Raw genomic sequence first — 15,869 nt, 5'->3', positions numbered from 1 at the left:
TTACAATTTTTGATGCAATGCTTTGCAGCAGGGCTAATTCCTGCAATAAAACAAGAGTATATGGCAGAGGTTGCAGTGTGGTGGCACCAGTGCCTAAGGCCCAATTTTTCTGCCCCTGTTTAACAGGGGCGTTTAATTACAATTTTTGATGCAACGCTTTGCAGCAGGGCTAATTCCTGCAATAAAACAAGAGTATATGGCAGAGGTTGCAGTGTGGTGGCACCAGCACCAGTGCCTAAGGCCCAATTTTTCTGCCCCTGTTTAACAGGGGCGTTTAATTACAATTTTTGATGCAATACTTTGCAGCAGGGTAATTCCTGCAATAAAACTAGAGTATATGGCAGAGGTTGCAGTGTGGTGGCACCAGCACCAGTGCCTAAGGCTCAATTTTTCTGCCCCTGTTTAACAGGGGCGTTTAAGTACAATTTTTGATGCAACGCTTTGCAGCAGGGCTAATTCCTGCAATAAAACTAGAGTATATGGGAGAGGTTGCAGTGTGGTGGCACCAGCACCAGTGCCTAAGGCCAAATTTTTCTGCCCCTGTTTAACAGGGACATGTAATTACAATTCTTGATATAATATTTCACAGGAGGGCCCCTTCCTGTGCCCACCCAGAGTAACGATGAGGACTTATAGTGTTGTGGCACCAGCACCACAACCACCAAAGGTCAATTTTTCTACCACTGTTCAACAATGGCATGTAATTACAATTCTTGATATAATCGTTCACAGCAGGGCGCTCCAGCGCCCACCAAGAGTCACTTTGAGGGCTTACAATGTTGTGGCAAAACCAACACCTTGTTCCGCCATTTCTGCAGAGCATATAGGGCAGGCCCCTACTTTCAAACATCCAACTTACAAACATCTCCTACTTGCAAACGGAAGGAGACAACAGCAAGTGAGATGAAAAAAGATGGACGACAAAACAAATTATACAGGGGTGATAACCCTTCCCTATGTTTTCCAAAAAGCTTAAAAATAGTTTTTTTGACTGGAGCTACACTTTAAAAATGTACTAGTTGAAAATTACAAACAGATTCAACTTAACACAACAAACCTACACAGTCCCTGTCTTGTTTGCACCGCCTGTATACTGCTGTTCTGAGTATATAGGGCCTGGGGGCCACACGCATTTCCTTTTTTTAATATGGGTACAGGGTTCCCCTTAATATGCGTACAAGACCCAAATAGGCTGGTAATGGGCAGGGAGGGCTACCCATGCCATTTTTCTCAATGATTTTCAACCATATTGCAGGAACCAGATATAACATTAAAACCGCAAGCAGTTTTAAATGGTGTTATTTCCGTTTAATGTCATTTTGTGCAGGGACTGTTCTAAACACGGGAAACACGTGGCACTTTACAGGCATACTACAGACACCCCCCAGACACCATATTTAAAGGAATATTTCACTTTTTTTCACTTTAATCGTCATTAAAATCAGTGCTCCCGCCAAAACGGCCATTTTTAAAACTTTTTTTTGCATTGACCCATGTCCCCTGGGGCAGGAGCCAGGTCCCCAAACCCTTTTTAGGACAGTATCTTGCATATTAGCCGTTAAAATTAGCACTTTTAATTTCGAACGTTCGAATCCCATAGACTTCAATGGGGTTCTAAAGTTCGTACGAATTTGGGGTCCGTTCGAAAGTTCTGGTGCGAACCGAACCGGGGGGTGTTCGGCTCATCCCTAATTACAAGCTTAAGATGGGGCTAGGGGGCTAGATGACTCTGGATGGGTCTTGATTTTACTTTTGGGAATAGGGATTCCTGGAAGATTCTTGGAAAAGCTGTGAGGTAATGGTAACTGGAGGGGTCTGGGATCTTTGAAGGGTGACTGAGGCTTTGTGAGGGTACTGTGGGAGACTAGATGGCACTGGTCAGGCTGGGGCCCTGGCCATGTAAGCAATTGAGCAAGGAGAGTGTTCCCCAATTCATACCAGGAACTTTAGGTCTGGAAAAAATGCAAAGGTGGTCCCATTCACAAAAAGACAAAAAATGGTGTGAGGTCCATTCCAAATAACATACCAGAATTGATTTTATGGGGAAAATCCAAGAAACAAAAAAAAAATGCATGATGTCCCCCCAAAAATCTATATCAGGCCCTAATCTGCAAATGCAACCTGGGAGGCCAGGAAAGTAGGGAGTGCAATGTGAGCCTCCCTGGCAAAGCAACATATGACAATGTTGATCAAGACAAGGGCCTCTCACCCACAACCCTGGCCTGGTGGTTTTGGGGTCTGCGAGTGGAGAACTTATCAGAATAAGGAAGCCTCCATTAAGAATAAGCACGAAGATACCAGGGCCTGCCTATTTATTAACCAAAAATGTAACTTGTAAATAAAACACTAACCCTGTTTTTGGCAAGTCCCTTTATAAAAAAAAAAAACCAGGATGTATATTCATTATCAATCACATTGGCCAGTGCTGTAGATTCACATCAGTCATGACACCCAATGCCTGCCACCCGCAGACACACATCCCATCTTTTCACTCATGCCAAATGACTGGTCTGGCAGATGGCAGCTGATATACTGTATACAAAGGGACATGGTCACACAAGTGACGTCACTGACCATATATGGACATGATTATATTTGGTCAATTGCAAAGATGCAAGGTCAACAGCACTCCAAATAGTGTCACTATGTTGACTTGAGAAAGAAACATTATGAGGCCCTTAAAATATCAGTTTCTTATGCCTTATGTGATGCTGTCTTCACAGTAAACATGCAAAACATGTCTACTTGGAGTGCTGGTGACGTTGCATCTTTGCATTTGGCTCTGGAACAGAACAATCAATGGTATTTACTTTGAGCACTCATTATTACAAAGTTGAGTAGTGTGAGGAGAGCAGATTGTCAATAGGTTCCTAGGATCAGTAATGCCTCAGCAGTTGGTGTTTTTATTTTTTCATTCAGTGGGTTGATAGGCTTTGGGCATCGTGCTTGATGTAATCTTCATAACTGGGTGATGTTATTGATGATGGATGTTGATGGTGGGACTTTTTTTATTTGTATGTGTGTGTTTTTTTTTTTAAATAAAGGACTTGTCAAAAACTGTCTTTGTTTTTATCCAATTTTTTGGTGAATGAGTAGGGGTACCCTGTCTTCATCGACATGGGGACAAGATAATTTTCCAGGGGGATCTGACTGGCAAGGTACCCCCTATGTTGAAGGCATGTGGCCTGGAATAGCTCAAGAGGGGAAGCACATTTGATCATTTTTCCCTCAGTTTTCTGGCTTTGCAGGCTGCATGCTCAAATTGGGGCCTGGTAGGGATTTTTGGGGGGACTTATTTTTGCATAGAGGGCTCCCCCATAAAATTTATACAAAAGGGCCTGGTATGAATTAGAAAGGGAACCACAGTGCAATTTTTTTGGGGCTACCCTATTAAAATATTTATAAGACCCTGATCTAGAATAAGGGTCTGGTATAGATGAATGGAATCCTTGGTTTTTTGTTAACAAACAGAGCTTTTCACTTTGGTGCATGACCCTAGGCAGTACCCAGCCCCCATGACATTTGTTTGGCAATCCCTTTCATATTAGGCTAGAAAATAGTCACCACTGTTTTCTAACCTATTGATTTCAATGGGGTTTGGATTCAGCACCCCAACTTTAGTAATGTTCACTGAAAGGCATTATGGAGGGCTGGAGGCTCTTCTGCGGGCTGAGGGGCACTGTTTAAAGTTGGAACGTACTGCAATGGCCAAGCCTCTATACCATTTGCTTGACAATCCCATGCCTATTAGTATTAGTAATAGTCTTACCTTATTTTAAAGCCATACTAAACAGAAGTCTTAATTGCCATAATTCATTCACTGTGTATCACATACTGTATATCATGTCACTGTACCTTATTCCTGCAGCACTGTTGTGGGGTCACATGTTCTTTCCTTGTTCCATGGCATCTGCAGGGAAATATACTTGGAAGGGGCTTATAATATATGTGCTCTGCAGTATGAGTCTGTGTTTATACGTACCTGATTGGTGCTGTGCCGGTCACATAAAAAACAAAACAAAAAAAGGTTTCAGAAGAGCAATTCACATTAATCTATAAATATAAAAAAAATAGAAAAAAAAAATATGTAGTGGCCAAATGATACAATCCTTATAAATATGTACATATTTACATATATTTACATATATGCAGTCCTTCAATGCATGAAAAAAATATATTTTCCCAGAAAAGTGACAAGTGCTCTTTAAAAATTGACACTGGTGTTTTATAAACTTTTCCACCAGCACAAAAGATTGAAGAACACCAGTGTCACTTTTTAAGAGCACCTGTTACTTTTCTGGGAATATTCATTTTTTCATGCAATTTTTTTATGGATTGAAGGACTGCATATATATTTACATATTTATAAGGACCGTATCATTTGGCCACTACAGATCAATTTTAGAGGCTGAAGCACATAGGAATAAGAGCACTTGTTACTTTGAATTTACTCTTTTTTTTTCACAACACCTTAGCTCTAGTCACTTTAATATGAGCAGTGTTTACCAATATAGGATGTATTATACACTCAAGTTTATTTAAAGCATATTGGGAACTCATACATGTTATAACACATGAACAGTGCCACACCTACATCCCTTTCAACAATAGCATGTGGCCTGGTTTTTGCACCTCTTTTCCTGGCCAGGCAGTGTATAGGGATAGGGATCTATTGTGAATTTACAAGATGGATCTCACTTCCTTTTTTTTTTTCTTCTTTTTTTTTGTTTGTTTGATTGGCTCTTCTTATTCAATATTCTTATTGTAGTTTTCAGGAAGAACAGAAGAAAAAGAAGGGGGTGTAAACAATGTCAACCATACAGTAGGAAGTAGGGTCGTATGTATGGGTTCAACTGAAAGAACAAGTATAATAAACATATGCAAACATTGCAATCTATTTCAATGGTTGAGTTCAAGGTCAGGAGGATCAACTGATACCCTCAGACACCCCATCTGGGAATAAACTGTGTGATGAGGGGGAGATGATTCAGCTAACCTTTAATCTCATGTGTAAAAATTCTATAGGTCAGTAAGGAATCAAGTGATGCTTTCAAACTGTGGTCCTTAAAAATGGACAAAAAATAAACAGGTACTGTAGCTTAACCGTTTACTTTTAGTTAGGGCCATGCATGTTTAATACTTAGGGTGTTATGCATTCATGTATACCTTAGATACCTATTAAGCATCGCAAGGTTACACCCAAAGTCAACTGGAGCTTATGGATAGTGGTTAAGTTTTCACCGATAGCACAATTAACAGGTAGAGCTTACACAATGCAGTGAGATAGTACTTGTGTGGGAGAGTCTACTGTGGTGTTCTATATAATTCTGGGAAGTTGGCTACCATATTGGGGGTATGTAAAGGAAGAAGCAGTGTAGAAAAGCTTAGAAAGTGGAGAGAAGGAAAGGGGAAGGAAGTGAAGACAGTAGGGGGACCCCCTGGTGTCACCAGATGGAACCTAGTAGAGAATATCAATATGCCATTTGGTGATGATATCTATTACGGTAGTGGAAGAGATTCATCAAAGCTGGGTGGAAGAAAGTGAGTCACCCGTGGGGACCGGAGGGCTTCATATTTGGCTACACTATCGGAGAAGACCGCTTCAATTTTAGCATGGATCATAGCTTGTGTGGCCTTGTTTTTCACTGCCAAGATGCAAAGTCTAGGGATGTTCCATGATTTTGTTATAATTTGTTTAACTGTTGTTGTGACCTGCAGGAGGAGTTTAAATTGGCATTGTGTTAGGTCTGTTGGCTTTAGATTTAATAATTTCATGATTTAATCTGGATGTTCATATTGGATCGGGTAGAAAGCATGCTCAAAAGATCTGACCAGAATGTTTGCACTATTGGGCATATCCACCATATCTGTTGGAAGGCCCCCTGGGTGGCACATCCTCTAAAGAAACTAGCGGGGTAGTGGGGGACATATTTAGCAATCCTGGCGGGGGACCAAGTACCACTGAGTTAAAACTTTATAGTTGGTCTCTAACGCCACAACATTCTGTGAGGAGGATTTCGTGGCTTGCCAGATGTGGTTCCAATCAACAATATCTAGCCTCCTGTTCAATTCACTTTCCCACTTAGAGGCTTGGGAGAGGATGGTAGCAGATCTGGTGTTGAGAGTATGTGAATAAAGGGCTGAGATAAGACCATGCCTATGTGGGTCATTCTTGCAAGTTTGCTCAAAGAGGAACATGGAGTGTGCGGAGGAATCTTTTAGGATTAGCGGTGCCAGAAAGGGCTTAATCTGGAGGTATTTTTTAGAAGGGGGATGTCATGTGACTGCCTGAGAGGAGGGAATAGTTTTATTCCCATAGGAGACATGGATTTATAGGCTCGGAGGAGGTTAGAGGATGACCAAATTCTAAATAAGGCTGGTGAGGACCAAGCTGGATAGAACGTGGGGTTGCAAAGGAAGGAGAGCATGTGGTTATAGGGTGATTGGAGTGAATTCTTGGACTTGAGATGATCCCAGAGAGAGAGGGAGTGATGGGTTTCTGGGTTGAGCAGATTATGGCAATCAGGGGGGCAGAGCCAAAGAAAGTTAGCGACCGAAAGTGGATCACATTCAACCAACTATTGCTATCTATCTCATTGGCAGCGTGGTAGTATCTTGTGAAATTTGGGAGACTAAGACTGCCTCCAATTTTATGTAGGTATAGGGTATATCAGGGTATGCAGAGTTTAGTAGAACCCCAGATTTAGCAAAATACACGTGGTTGCAGTATTCAAGGGAAATAGCTTGGGACTGGGATGGGTAACACTCATAAAATGTATAGTATTTTGGGAAGAATGGGCATCTTGGTTGCTGTTATCCTGCCCATCCAGGCTAGTGGTAAATTGGACCATTTGGACATGAAGTTAGTGAGGTGTTTAAGCACTGGGGGATAGTTGGCAGAAAAGAGGTCAGAGGTATTAAAATGTTTAGGGCCTTGGATTTATTTGGGTTGACTCTAAGTCCTGCGAATCAGCCAAAGTTATCTAAAAGTTTGAGGAGGTTAGGAGTGGAGGTTAGCGGTGATGACATGAAAAAGTAGGGCATCATCAGCAAATAGACATAAGTTGTGATGTTGACTGCCATTTTCCAACCCTTGTATGTTAGGGGTTTGGCGAATCATGTGAGCAAGGGGCTCAATAGCTAGACCAAACAGGAGCCGTGAGAGTGGAAAGCCCTGGCGTGTTTCTTCTTTTCAGATCTATAACCCATGTATCATACAAAGTCAGTATGGTTTGGGTAAAGAGCTGATATCCAAGAGAGAAAATCCACATTGCCTGAGTATGAATTGGAAATAAGACCAAGATGCAGGGTCAAAAGCCTTTCTTATATCTAGAGATATAAAGTATAAGGGGATATTACAGGCACAGGCTATATGTGTCAAGTGGGCTGTGCGTCGAATATTGTCACCTGCTTGTCTAGCTGGAATGAAGCCCCCTTGGTCCCTATGTATAAGGGAACCAATAATAAGGTTGAGGCGGGTGGCTAAGGTTTTGGCTAGCAATTTAATGTCTAAATTGAGAAGGGATATAGGCCGATAGTTTGAACAGGAGGAGTCTTCAGTCTGGGGTTTAGGAAGCATTGAAATGGTTGTCATCAGTGTTTCAGAGTAAAAGGTTTTTTGTCTTTAAAGTGGTTTTAAACCCTTACAAACTAGATTAAGGCTTACCTGTAGGTCCAATAAATATCTCCTAAACCTACACGGTTTAGGAGATATTTGCCAGAAGACAGGCACAGCGGTCTACGGCGCATGCGCACACTGAGAGCACCTCTGTTAATGGCGATATGCCGCGAGTGGCGGCTCCCGTGCGCATGCGCGAGAGTGACGTCATCGCGGCTCTGTGGAATGACAGCGTCGGAGCAGCGAGACCCACCAAGAAGATGGAGGCTCTGTACAAAAGGGGACAGCGGTGACTTCGCTGGCCCCTGTGTCAGGTAAGTGACACATAATGGACTACTATGCGATGCATAGTAGTCCATTGTGCTTTACCTTTGCAGGGAATCAAAGAGGAAGTAAACCCATCAGGGTTTACTTCCTCTTTAAGTATTGAATTGTAGGCTTTATGGGGCCAGTAGGGGGCCAGTATGGGGGCCAGTAGGTCAGCAACTTTTTTATAGTACATAGCTGAGAACCCGCAAGGTCCAGGTCGTTTATGTAGTTTTACTGATTTAATGTCTTGTAAAGGTGTCTGTTCCTGAGTAAAGAGTGGTACGGTGTTTTTCTTTTTTAATTTGGAGAATTTTAGTTGGATTGCAGGTATATAGATTTTGGCCTATCTTCAGTGGAATTGGTTTAGGGGCATGATCCAAGTGTCTAAGGGAGAGAGCAAGGAAAGTATCAGGTTTGTTCACTTTGGTGTAATGCCTATGCCTGGAGTGTCTTAGAGTTTTTTCAGATACCTCTGTTAAAAATAGGTCAAGTTCTAGTCTAGATTTTTCTAGGGCTTACCAGTTTGGTGAAGATGGATCAGCCCGAAATGCCTCATGAGGGGTTTCAATTGTTGATTGTAGACGTTAGTGAGTGAGATACTTCTCTTTAAGATAGGATGCTTGACTAATGCAGGCTCCTCTGATTACTGGTTTCTGAGCCTCCCATAGGAGGAGAGGAGAGATATCTGGTGTTGAGTTGGTATATAAGTATCTCTTAAGAGCCATTTCTATCTCAAGGTGGTGAGATGTGTGGGCTAGTATGTCATCATTAATGGTCCAGGAAGGATCCTTAGTGGATGTAGCTAAGGAGGAAAGGGTGGTAAGGACTGCACTGTGATCTGACCATGGGATTGGGAGAAGGTTAGAAGCGAGTAGTTGGGGTATGGAACCAGTCGTTAGGAAAATGTGGTCAATGCATGAAAACGTATTGTGTGTGTATGAGTAGAAGGTATATTGTTGCCGGGTAGGATTGTGTTTGCGACAGGAATCAACTAGTGAGTGTTGTTGTAGGAGTTGCTGAAATATATGTTTTGCTCTGTTAGGAGGAGGCATTTATGGGGATTTATCTAGGAACAGGTAGAGAGATTGATTGTAATCACTGCATAGGAGAAGAGTACCCTGTTTGGGGGAATCGACTACTTCCAATAAGTGGGAAAGAAAAGGAAGGGGTGAGGGGTTGAGTGAATAGTATGATACTATAGTTACTTCCACATCCAGGAGTAGACCTGAGAGAATTAGGTAGCGACCTTCTGGGTCCTTGATCTCCACCAGGGGGGTGAAGAGGGTGGTGTGGTGAAAGTCAATGAGTACTCCCTTAAATTTGGTGTCTGCTGACACTGTATATGCTTGGGGGTATGCTGAACTGAAATATTTGGGAGTGGAACAGGGAGTAAAATTAGTCTCTTGTAGACATACTATGTGTGCTTTAGAAGAGGTGAAAGATTTAAATGCTTTGGTCCATTTTTGTGGTAAGTTGAGCCCCTGGACATTGAGAGTTAATATATTTAGTGGCGCCATTGAAAATTTAAGTGTGATCTAGCGCAAGAACAGCTTCTGTGATTAGGGTTCTCCGGTGAGCACCAGGGATGGGTAACAATTGGGCGAAAGAGAAAAAGAGAGGAAAAGTCAGAAAAAGAGAAGAGTGATGCCTTTGTGGTCAAAAAAGCCATCAAATTCAGTGCTTGTAGAAGGCAGTGCTTGTAGAAGGGCAAAAAATGTGCCCCTGAGACTTGTAAAATAGTATGAGCTTGAGGTTCAAAAAAACTGCCATAGGTTAGATCCTTTATAGGCGCTATGAGCTAGGTGGAGGTGCAGTGATGAACGCTGGGGTTAGAGCAGCCTAACAGGAGTAGTATCAGTTGTCAACCATAAAAACATGGAAGATATAAAATTATGAATTAATCGGTGTAATATAAGCATCAGGAGCTCAATGACATAGTGTTCTTAGCAGTAGTTATGATACCAGTAAGTACAGTAATGATTAGGAGTGCGTGGATGGGGTATGGTCTCAGCCTTAAGGTACAAATCAGCAGTAGTTAGTCTGTGTTGTAATGGTGTGTAAGGAGGTCTGGTGGGACCCAAGCAGTAGTACCATTGTTCTTCGTAATTGAGGAGTAGACCATATCTCAAATACATACAGTACATTCAGTAAAGAAGCAGGGAACAGGGGTTAACTATGAGTCCTTAGAATCATTAGTATAATTTTGAATATGTTGCTTTGGAGAGGAAGAATTTGGGGTATACCAAAATGTGTGGAGTTATGTGTAATATAAGGGCTTTTCAATGTTTCCGAGGGATCATAGAGGTCCTGTAATTAGGAGGTAGTGACCCTGGGGATCATTTGCTGTAAATTACATGGAATAGGTGGATTTGGTTTCCACAAATCCAAATCTAGGGTTCGTGGCATGAAGAGCCAGGGTTCTGGTATCATTGAGTTACTGAGTTACTCAGTTTTCTGCAGGTGAGGTGGAGTAGTTCAGTCTGACCACCAACTGAGATAATGAAAAGTCTGTGGCTGGCCATGTGGGTGAGAGAAAAAAGAAAAAAAACCTCACAGTCAATGGAGGGGCATTCAGTCCATTGAATCAAGTTGTTGCAGTGTTGGGGATGAGTGACATCCTCTTTTGTGAGAGTAGGCTTGACCGTGGGCTGTCTTGGCATTCCGGGTTTTCTGTGGCAAGCTTCAAGCAGATGGATATTATCTGTCAGTGTGCTGGTGGGTAGGAGTTGAAGGTGGTGTAGAGTTGCTTGACGGTCTTTGGACAATCTGCAGGTGTAGCCGCTGCCCTGGTAAGAAAAGCAAACAGCAAAGGGAAGCCTCATCTGTAAGTGAATGTTGCTGTAGGGTTTAGAGAAGGGGTTTCAAGGATCTTTTGGTTATCATGAGTGGGGACAGGTCTTGGAAAAGTTGGTAGGTGGGTCCTTGAAAGATCAATGCATCTTTGTTGCTGGCTGCGGCCAGGAGCTGCTCATTGGTTCGGAAGTAGTGGAGGTTTGCGACTATATCGTGGGGTGGACCATCTGTCTGACAAGGGGTTAGGGCCCGATGGACCCTATCCATCTCTAGACTTTCTATTGGCATTGCTGGTGCTAGTTCCTGATAGAGGGCTTTAACTGTGGACTGTACGTCTATGATGGTTTCAGGAAGTCCACTGATGCGAACGCTCGATCACCTGCCTCTGTTTTCAAAGTCTTCAATCATGTTTGAAGTGTTAGATTCTCTTCTCTTAGTGTTTCCAGCTCCTCTGAGTGATTATGTGTGAGGATTTCTATGTCATCTACTTTTTGTTCCAGGTCTATAGTCCTCTTTGTTGGAGTGCTCTGGTGAGCATTCTCTCAAATTGCCTCAGGAGGTCTGGAGATGTTAAGTCGGTCAGTGAGCGGAGGAGGGCGATTCCTAAGTCTGTATCTGACTTACCGTTCCCTTTGTGCGGTTTAGATGAGCTCGGGTAGTGTGACTGAGGTAAAGATTCCGCTGCTATTTTAGCTGATGCCCATACTAGCATGTCCCAGATGGATTTCGTTTTAATCCACGGGCAGGTGGCTCCATGAACCATGCTGTGTGCACCGAGCTGTGGTCCGGGAGCATGTGAGGTGGATGGCGGGCCACTGTGAGTCTGGTGTCAGCTCCAGAAAAACTATAGTTAAAGCACAGACGAAACCAAACATTCATGAAAGAAATGTACAGACATATTTAATGACACCCATGCCAAATTCCTTAAAATGTGGATATCTTGGCTCAACTATAATAACCATATGAATATTGATCACTTCCTCCTTTCAATATGACATGTTAATACCCGCAACCCACACTACCCATACTTACTTCTTCCTTTCCTTCTTCCACCTTAATTACCCCTGAATGCTATTTATTCTCTTAATTTTTCATATTTAAAACTTCTGTCTTTATGGGAATGCACTTACCCATCTTTTTCTGTATTCTTATTTCTTCTTTAAGATTCATGTTTGACACTTCTTGCCTTCCTCATCTCTGGTCTACCAGAGACCAAATTCAACTCCTTCTCACGACTCTCTATATATAATTTATAGTGCATGTTTGCACATTTCAGACAGTGAAGAATCTACACCAGTCAGTTAGGCCCCATTCACACCTGAGCATTTTGTAGCTTATAACCTGAAGCTACAAAACGCTTGAGGGGAAAAAAGCCATTATTCTCTATGGAGATGGTTCACATCTCCACTCCAAGTCACCTGAAGCCCTATGCCTGAAGCTCAAACAAGTTCTGGACCCTTTTTTGTGACCCTGGAATTGGGCAGATTTGGATGTTTTTGGAGCAGAAAGCAGATGAAAAATTCTAAAAACATAGCAACAAATGATGAATCAGATGATAATTTTTCCTATTGGCTAATAAAAAAAAGCCAAATCTCAAAAACGCCAGAAAACGCTGCATGGCAACGTGCAAATACACTCGACAAAACGCCGGGTAAAACACCTAAAAACGATACGCTCAGGTGTGAATGGGAACTTATATACTAAATGTATTATAAGCAATTCATAAATGTTTCATCAGAACTCTAATGTATGCACCATTACCATGTAAGGTTACCCTTAAAACTGCATTAACTTCCCTGGCGGTATGATTATTTCGGATTTTAGGTGCTAAAAGCATGAAAATTTGGCGTTTTATATTGTAGTCCTGTAATTCTTAGGAATAACTTGCTTAAATCTGTCCAAACCAGAGTCTAGCAGACATCCCGGGTATGATAAAGTTTGAGAAATTAAATCATAAATTATAATATAATAAATAACTATAAATAATTATACCAAATAATAATATAACAATAATAACAATTATTCAATAATGTAATCAAATCAAAAACACTGAAATTTGCTCAGTTGCAGAATTGACACTGTCATTACTTTTCAATATTTGATGACGGATCTCCCCACAAATCGCTATCGCTCAATTCTGCGAGTGATTCCAATTTATTATCGCTGTTTTCTAGCTGGTCTAAAATCATTTTTGATGTAAAGGGACAGTTTTGGTTACTATGGACAATCTCCAGTTTCCAGGCATAAAGAACAGTTTTTATAATATAAAACTGCATGCAGGACACTGGGCAGAACACTAGGGACAAAGGGGATGTGAAATAATTACATACAGCAATGTAATCTGTAAGATTACATTATACTGTATGTATAGTGTGTGTTTCACGTTTTGAATTTGGCGCCGATCTCCATCCCTGTGCGTCGCAACGCTCGCAGGGAACGGAGATTGGCTCCGTGAGCAGAGGGGGGGGACATCGCTGGATCCAAGGGAGAAGGTAAGTAAACGTCCTCCTGGATTCAGCGACGCGGTCCCGAGTCTGGCTCGGGGTTACCGCATTTGGTATAAAACTTCCACCCGAGCCAGACTCGCAAATACCGCCGGGGGGTTAAGAAGCTTCCTTACTTATTCATCATGTATATGCATTGCTCTAATCTTCAAGAAAAAAATTGTGAAAAAAAATTCAAATTTTTATATGAACCAGTGAGGCACACTTCAGCATTACCAAGTCATTTTAACATTTTGAGTAAAAAATAACTAATTTCTTGCCATGAATTAACAAGTTAATCTCCTGGTCTCATCGTGTGATCTTATACCTTAGTAAGGTTGTAACTCTTCTCCATTCTGTAACAAAAAACTAACAAAAATAGTTCTGACTTGCCTGACTGAAAGTATGGACTTAAAAAACCCAAACATTTACACTCACCTAGGGGGATGCAGCATTAATATGATGCTGCATCTGTCCCCCACCAGCTCTGCAGTGAGAACTGAGTGATAAAGACCACTGATCACTCAGTTCTACCCATCCACTCTTTGCAGAGAGCTGTGCACTTCCACTTCAGTGCTCACTGTAGCAATGGGCTGTGCAGGGGGGTGGGAGGGGCTGGCCCAGGCTAAACCAGGTGTTGGTTCAGGCATCTGGATGGATCCTCACTTTAAAGTCGTGACCTTTAATGAGCATGGACTGGCTGAATAACCCCAGATGACAAGGGACTTTAACCCAATGTTGAGTGCAGAATGAACTACTATCCTGTGACCTACCAGCATTATGTCACAGTCCCAGCATGCCCTGGGACTGTGACGCCATAAGGGATGGGGTCACTGGGTGCTGGATGGCCAAGCCCCGTAGGCCTATATAAGTTGCTGCGCACCGTGTCCACGGCATTACAGCGGGAGAGAGCATTGTGTCAACATTGGAAGAACAGAAGAAGGAAGAAGAAGAAGAAGACGACGGTGACAGCAATGACAAAGGAGAAAGCCAGGCTCCTCTGATAGCAAAAGAGCGGAAAAAGAGCAGAAGATAGCGGAAGAGCCCAGCGAGAAAGAACCGGAAAGCGCGGAGAAGTCAGAAGAAGACCCCTGGAGCTGTCTAATAAACTACTTTAAAAACCTGCGTAGTGTGTTTTTTTGACACTTTTTCCCCCAGGTGAATGGGTAGGGGTACGATAAGCCCCCCGTTCTCAGACCCCAACAACCAATGGCCAAGGTTGTTGGGAAGAGGCCCTTGTCCTCATCAACATGGGGACAAGGTGCTTTGGGGTGGGGGGCCACAGGGCACCCCCTTCCCCAAAGCACCCACAGGGCATGTGGCCTGGTACGATTCAGGAGGGGGGTGCTTGCCATTTTTTTGCCGTAGGGGGTTACCCAGCAGGTGCTGTAGTTGCCACTGCGTTGTAGTTGGTCTGTCGGACCAGCATACAGATGACTTCCCGACAGGAACTGGGTCCGGCGGACTTTTGGTGGAAAGATTTAAAACATGTTTTAAATCTAGGTCCACCAGACTTTGGGGAAGAAAAAGTCCACTGGAGCACACACACGTTTGAATTGTCCGACGGACTCTGGTCCGCCGGGCCAAGTACGCAAGTCCGATCGTGTGTACATGGCATAACACTGAGAACTGAGCGACTGATCACTACCAATTACTCTGTTCCCACAGCTCGGCGCTGGAGCTGGTCCAGGCATGTGGGTAGATCCCAACTCTTTGGTCGTAATGACACCCTAGTCTGGACCGATTCTATAACATCAGCAGAGAGTGGACTTCAGCCCGCTCTCTGCTGAAAACAGGTCACAGGAGTTCAGAACGAACTGTACACCTGTAATCCACAGAAGTACAGCCAAATGAGCTTTGTTTAGGGTTAATGGTTAAGCAACATCATAGCAAGAGTAACATCACTATTACTTCACTATCCTCTTTCAATGGCCCCTCTTCACAAAAAAGGAGGAGAAGAGTGGCTGAATATGGTAGCCGCCTTCAGTCAAAACAGAAGGGATGGGTGGGGGGGTGTTGTCTTACACTGACTACGGAAGATACAGGAATGCTATGCTCTTGCACAGTGTGCCTGTAGCAACAGTGTTATGACAGGAGACATAACCTGATCATGGCTTGTCTGTGCTTAGCACAGTCAGTTTACTATCAGGAGGGGGGCACAGGCAGGATCAACTAGGTAATTGAGAAGAATAACAGGCATGATTACAATATTATTATTATGAAAAGAAAACACATAGAAATGTGTAAAGAGACAGTGACATTTTATATATTTTTTTTTATTTGCAGGTTCACAAACACTTTAGGCTTATGTGAACAGAATATAGAAATTGTATTTGGACAATAAATAGTATTACTAACAGGTTTTTCTTTAAATTGTTATATAGAAGTTCATTTTTCATACCTTAATCCAAAAGTCACCTCATACATTGAGGAAAGATGTAAGATGACAGCTTAGCTTCAAATTTCCAATTTCCTTTTAATAGAAGCTGACAGGAAGGAACAGAGTGGACAGTTTCTTTTTTCTTGCTCATTGATGATCTTAGAAAACTTAGAAAAGACACACTCTACTAAAATGTCACCAATCTTTTCTTTTTTTTTGTGGCTGTATAAGTAGATTATTAAAAAGGCTGAGGTTATGAAATCTCAAAGGATGCGTGCAGGTATAA

The 15,869-nt window shown here is 42.4% G+C and overlaps 1 protein-coding gene across 1 annotated transcript in view; it reads left to right on the top strand.

Moving 5' to 3' along the window:
* CSMD1 (CUB and Sushi multiple domains 1) overlaps positions 1-15,869 on the top strand; it is a 2,539,710-nt gene that overhangs the window by 1,848,720 nt on the left and 675,121 nt on the right. The window lies entirely within an intron of this gene.

The sequence above is a fragment of the Lithobates pipiens genome, unplaced genomic scaffold (assembly GCF_037356315.1).
Source record: "Lithobates pipiens isolate NorthernLeopardFrog02 unplaced genomic scaffold, aLitPip1_a1.2 Scaffold_18, whole genome shotgun sequence".
NCBI classification, from domain to species: Eukaryota; Metazoa; Chordata; class Amphibia; order Anura; family Ranidae; genus Lithobates; species Lithobates pipiens.
The sequence above is the reverse complement of the archived record's forward strand: the minus strand, read 5'-3'. Positions and strand labels throughout refer to the sequence as shown.